This window comes from Lytechinus variegatus, chromosome 12, assembly GCF_018143015.1.
Source record: "Lytechinus variegatus isolate NC3 chromosome 12, Lvar_3.0, whole genome shotgun sequence".
Classification (NCBI taxonomy): Eukaryota; Metazoa; Echinodermata; class Echinoidea; order Temnopleuroida; family Toxopneustidae; genus Lytechinus; species Lytechinus variegatus.
The window spans coordinates 11,378,295-11,385,117 of NC_054751.1; positions in this window are offsets into that span (position 1 = coordinate 11,378,295).

The following is a 6,823-nucleotide window of genomic DNA, read 5'->3' on the forward strand; positions in this document are numbered from 1 at the left end:
TACTGAAATTCATTTTATATCATCACCTTTGTCCAGGGTTACAAAGCACATGCCATACGGTGACTGCATCGCCCCCCCCCCTCTCTGTCTCTCTCTCTTTAACCGTTTAGTCATGGACCCTTGGTCATTTTTATCAGTAAATTAACCCCTCATTATCCATAGACCTTCAGTACTGTTAAAATACTTAGCAAACAATCGCCAGATAAAACCATGATTTCTATTTTTTATGATGTTTTATTGTTTTCTTAAATTCATAAAATACTATTCACAAAGTAACAATTATGAAAAAATAATTTGTACCAATTTTTTTAACCAATTATACAAACCATGCAATATTATTTAAAGAAACCATATCGTAAAAAAAGTCACAATTTATTGAATTACAAATATAAGAGAAAAAAACTTACAAATAGAGTGCTGTTCTACCTCCATCTGTGTCTTGCATGCCCCCTCCGACACATACGCGAACACCCGCCCATCAATTCTAATATGAGAATTTTAAAGTTTTAATTCAATAAAAGAATGGTATTTGATATGAAGTATAGAGAGAGAAAGAGAGATGAACAATTTGAACCAAATTTTAGCCCAGGAACTGCATTAGGTGAAATTTTCATTATGAATACAGTTGAATACAATTACAGGGATGAAATAAAAGGTTGGTTCAGAAATAGAGAGGAATGTGGATGGTTATATTGGACAGTAAAATATAGTATAGTAATGTTTTATTGATTGGAAATTTGTTTGATTTGCAGCTAGGGGCTGAAATATACAGTATACAAATACAACAAAGTCAAGATAACATATATATATATATATATATCACAAAAGTCATATTAAGAATGATCGAATTACAAATATAAATTTATTAAGTTACCATTACTAGATGAATTAAAAAGAGTCATAAAAAGAACGACAATTTCAAATGAAAGGATGATAATAATAATAATTACAGACTTAGATATTACTAATATATTACTATGGTGAGGCTATGTTGTAATTAGGATGATGATGATGACCTAGAAAGACTATAATTATGATGATGATGATGGTGGTGGTGGTGGTGATGATGATGACGACGATGATGATGATGGTTTTGGTGGTGGTGGTGGTGGTGATGATGATGATGATGAACCCTACCCATTGGCAGTTTCCGCCATAAATCTGTGAAATAACTACAATGTACATGACGTCTCGCGCAACCTTTGAGCCAAAATTTGTAACGTCCGGATACGCGGTCCCGAAATAACGCAATATCTTGTGAGAGCACGTCAGACCCCATAAGGCTCGAGGAGTAAGAAATGGGAGAGAGTTGTGAAGAGAATAGAACCTAATCCCATGTTTAATCTGAGCGGCGAGAAAGGTCTGAAAATAAACTGAACGAGTTATAATCATTCATGCATGACTGATCACAATTTAAAATAAGGTGAAATATTTTTTTCTTTTAAATTATATATTCACGATAGGTTGGGAAGTTTTGGAACTCGGCATAGTTCATCTCCTTTTTTTACGCAGTGTTCTTACTGTATTGTGCACAAATATTTCCTTGTACACGGCTTCAGTTTTATTTCAACATTTTTTGTAAATTTATTTATGCAATAGAAGAATGATATTGCGGTAGCGCGAGGAAAATAATGGAGCAGGGCGAGGCAAAAGTTACTTTTTTCTCTCAATTAAATGAAGAGGGCAATATGGAGTTACACTGGATCTACCTTTTTATACTCTCTCTTTCATTGTCTCTTCAATCCCCTTCAGAGTGTGTCCTCCCCCCAAGACTTTCAAAATCATACTGGATACATACCCCCCCCCCCCCTGTAGCGCTGCCCTGAATATTGGTCCGCGTTAATTTTAAAATTGGTTGTTTCTGATGTTATGCGACGCGTCACTCGCGACGGTTTGTTCGAATGAAATGACTAATTTCGCATTTTGAATAGTATTCAAAAAGAAATTTGAGATTTCATTTGGAAATAAAAAAAATATTCGAGTCGTCGCTGAAAAAGGTGAAGAAAATGTCATTTCAGTTGACATTTCACCTACATTGACCAACTCCAGCCGTGATTGCTCTCGTATCGATTCACCTTTAGACTTGGCAGTAGAATATTGGTCAATTTTTATCCGTTATTTTGATAATATCGATTTATACAAATAAACTTTACGATGACCACTCTGACCTTGAACTGCTATTAACCTTAACTTTCAAAGTGAATTTCACAAATGCCGCATGTTTACCTTTTATGGCAGCTTTGGGGTTTTCCCTCAGCCCATAATTGGGACGACCCCCCCCCCTGAAAAAAAGGATAAATAAATTTCATGATGCCTACGATGTCTTTAGATAAATTTGTTTTCGAAAACCCATTTTCGCCCCTCCCACGAATAAAATCTTTGGTATCATTTGCTAGTAGGTCCATGGTATCATATTACTTGTTTTTATTCGACATAAAGTTCATGCTGCTACTAAAAAAACATATTAATGACTATGACCAAGGAGCTCAGAAGCTCCTTGCTATGACGGTCACTATGCTTTACATTTTCACTGCAGTCTCTCTGTGAGGAAAGTGCAAATCGCTAATCTTTATATATTTTATCTATACTTGTCGGTGAGTAAATTTTGATATTTGTCGAAATATTTCGGTGTCTCTTTATTATGTAACGTATTCAACAGCAAAAGGACTAAAATAATAATGACTATACTTACTGGAATAAATACCAATTCAGTTACAAAAATAGCGATTGAAATAGTATGAATTGTGGTTTCGAGATTTTTTTTTTCATTTTTGTGTAAGTTCACATAAAGGATGATAAACATATACTGCAATTCGAGGTAGATTGAAAATGTGTTCATTTCTGTTTCTTTTTCTTGTGTTTTAATGAATATGAAGCAATGTCATGTACTGATCATAAATCGTTGAGTTCCATTTAAGTGTGGCGAATTGTTTTCATTCGAAATATTGGTCAATATGAACTACTAAACCTAACATAAAACTTCTTTTTGGTAAACACTCATGGTAATTAAATTCAACGTGATTTTTCGTAATCGTAATTTACGTCTGAGTTCCAATATTGAGATAAAATCATTATAATAGATTGAAACTAGCTGAAATGTGAACTACTTAACATGAAATTTCTTTTTTTGTAAACACTCATGGTGATTTCATTCAACGTGATATTTTGTTATCGTAAATTACGTATGATTTCCAATATTGAGATAAAATTATTATAATAGATTGAAACTTGCTGAAATTGCCTGGATGGTTCTGATTCATGTTTTCTTTTATTTTGAAATACTTATAACAAATATTGAATGTTTGATTCAATGAGATTGAAATCAATTATTCAAGGGGAAAGCTTTCTGGCTCTTTGAAGCAGGGGTGCTGAATTACCCTTCAAGATATGCCTAGGGGTGCTGTGTGTGTTATTCCCCATAGGCAGACCCCCCCCCCTGGAAATCAGATTGGCAGCTAAACAGCACAATTGTACATCGCCATCATAGTTTTTCGTGACCAAAATGCCCTTCCTTAGGTAGTGAAAACTTTTTTTTTCTGCTTATCAAATTCAAATACCAGCGACCCCTGTTAGAAATCGTTCCCATGTCCCTGTTATTTCGGTCAATAATAAATAAAATACTATTAGAGTTGATCTTTGAGCAAAATGACCAGCTCCGACAATTTCTCTTGTGTAAAAGCACCTTTGTACTTCGGTCTTAGAGTACTATAAAAGCCAATTCTCAATCCTTATCTTAATGACAGATTTATGCGACTTATGCAGATTAACTTCACGATGTTATCAAAACCACTCTGACCTTGAACTTCAATTTATATTTGACTTGGTTAATTTACATTTACATTGATTTATTGATGCCCACTCATTTATATCAAAATAGAAATCGAATAATCACGACAGAAAATTGGTGTGACCAGGGGTGATCAGTCACCTAAGATTTCGTTTTAAATTTTGATTAAATAAACCCCACAAAAACAAGATACAGCCTATATCCAGCAAAAGATTATTTCAAATCGAAGCGGGAGTTCTTTTGAGGTTTAGAAATGAAAACGGGGCATTTTTTTTAATCATGAAAAGTATGGGTTTTAGCTACAGAAAGGATGCGAGCGCGAAGCGCGAGCTGAAAATTTTTATATTCCAATCTTAAAAGCGGACATTTTAAGCATGATTTGAAATAACGAACGATTTGTGCATCTCAATCTCGCTTGCTGAACATTACAATCTTATTATATTTTTGCACATCCGGAATTATTGGGGGGGGGGGGCAAAACGATGTTTGCCCCCCCCCAATATTTTCATTGGTGGGGCGATCGCCCCCCCCCCTGCCCCCTAGGATCGACGCCTCTGCCAATGACATCTCGAGGAGTTTTAGCTTCTCGACCGCCATTGGTGTACCTCAAACCATTGCCAACGATTGTCGGTGGCGGGGAGGTGTAGTAATCACATTTTTTTCTCTCTCTCTTCCACTAAATTTCACTTTAAGAAATCTGATCCATATAACTTTAAATGTTTTGATCTCAGTAATCATGGACTTGTCTCGGTTACTAGAGCCCCAATACTTTCTCATAACAACGGGAGTTGCTCTCTTCTCCATGTACATCGTAAAACACCTGATATCTCAACCTAAGAATCTACCACCTGGACCAACTGGACTTCCGCTCTTGGGAGTTCTTCTCAAGTTCATCAGGTAATGAGTGGGCGCTATATCTAGACATAGATAGAGGAACATGGAGAATTACAGAGAAACGTGGACATATTTCTCTCCAATTATAGAGGTTTATGTAAATATATCGACTATGCGCGAAATGACAGTGTATATTGCAAGTGCTTGTGTATATTTTGGGGGTAAAATCGTACCGTATTACACTATTTACCAGCTGGGTCTCCCCGTGGTTCTAGTATAAACATATTATGGCGGTACAACACAAATGCATCTTGCGTGCAGAGAATAAGAGTGTTTTCGTAACGACTTCTCAGACACATTCTGGAACGCAGAAAATCTATTGCCAAAAGCCCTCCATGGCAAAGCAGTCTTTGTCGAAAATGGGTGAATCAAAACAGTAGTGTCGTCCTGCATGGACTCTGGACAAACGACATATTTGCAATATTCCGTCCGGTCCGAACCTTAGGACGATCTGCTGTACCGGTCCACCAACTTTTGACGAAAACCTCCCAGCTGCCCGTTGCGATTTGATGACTTGCATTTTCAATAGATTCACCACGTTACAGAATCCATCCCCGTTTCAATTGCGAGAACTCCGTATTGAATGTTATACATCGCTAGTAGGCCTACTTTCACATGCGTTGTTGTTCCACGGACCAAAATAATATATTAGTCGGTGAAAATGGGTTTTGTCGGTAGGTGAAGGCCACCGACAAAATAGGTCGGTGGTTTCCAATGATTTGTCGGAGAAAATCACCGACAAATTTTCATGTAATGGAATTTAGTCGGTGATAGCAAAATTGTCGGTGAAAATGATATTAGTCGGTGATAGCAAAATTGTCGGTGAAAATGAAATTAGTCAGTGAAAATCACAATAAGTCGGAGAAAACCACCAACTAATTGTTTGATGAAACGCCCCCCCCCCCCCCCGATGAAACAGATTAAACTACCTTAACAACACAAATATATTAAGAAGTTGTTACTTTCGAGGACATGCATTATTTCGGTAACATGCTTGTCGATGATGATTGATGATTGATGTCATGGTTAAGTGATTTATCCATGAGCGAACTAATACTGGTACGTCTGCAGTCTGCACTGTCTTTTTTATGGAACTTTTTTTAAATATTTGTTGCTAGAAAATTCATCTTTCTTGTAAAAACATAAACATCTCACACCGTAAAACAGTGGTCAATACCGTTTTTACAAATTAAAATTTGAATAGGTGTTGTAGTAAATTACAAAAAAACAAGAGTTAGTATTCCGCCATCAGCTTTTTAATTGCATATCATTTGGTAATATGCATAATATGACCGATTCCGCAAACTATTGATAAATGTCATAATTTCGATTTTGTATAAAGCTTTCAATACATAGATTTTAATTTTACCTTTCCAATCTTACTTTGGCTTGAAGTACCCGTATATCATTCTCAGAAATATTATATTGTTTGCCTAAAAACCTCCTTCTCGTCAACGAATCCGCTGTATAGGAATAGCTCTGATCCAATTCCACTGTTCTCATCCTGGGCCGACGAGTATGGTGAGATCATGTCCTTGAAACTAGGACCCAAACTAGTGGTGCTTCTGAACTCATACAGACTTGTCTTGGAAGCTTTCAAACACCCAGATCTCCAGAATCGACCCAAGAGCCAGATGGTCAATGAAATCATTGGAAGGCCTAACAGCGGTGAGCTTTTTATATATTACTTCTTGTTGTCTGTGTATATCAGAATGAGGGTGTGCTCGCGCGCGCGCGCGTGTGTGTGTGTGTGCATTTGTGAGGTTTTAATGTACTTTTGGAGAAATAATGTTTTACATTTTACCCATCAACCGGGGACATCCTACAACTATAGGGCATCCCTGGAATCCATGTCAATTAGTTCATCATCTCATTTCACACTTTTTCATAGAGTAAACGCATCATTTGAAAAAGGATCCTGTTCGACCAAATTAAACCCAATTTGTGTGAATGTAAGATGGTACAAAGGAAGTGCCCCTGGTTGACAATTATGCTCACCTATGTCCGAAAATGGGCCCAGTTATGTATTAAATCATGTGGGTGTATGAGACCACGTCCTCGGTTTGCACATTAATGAGAAGAGAGTCCCCGATAATTACAGTTCATATCATACCTCCAAATTATATTTTTTGCTATGTCTAC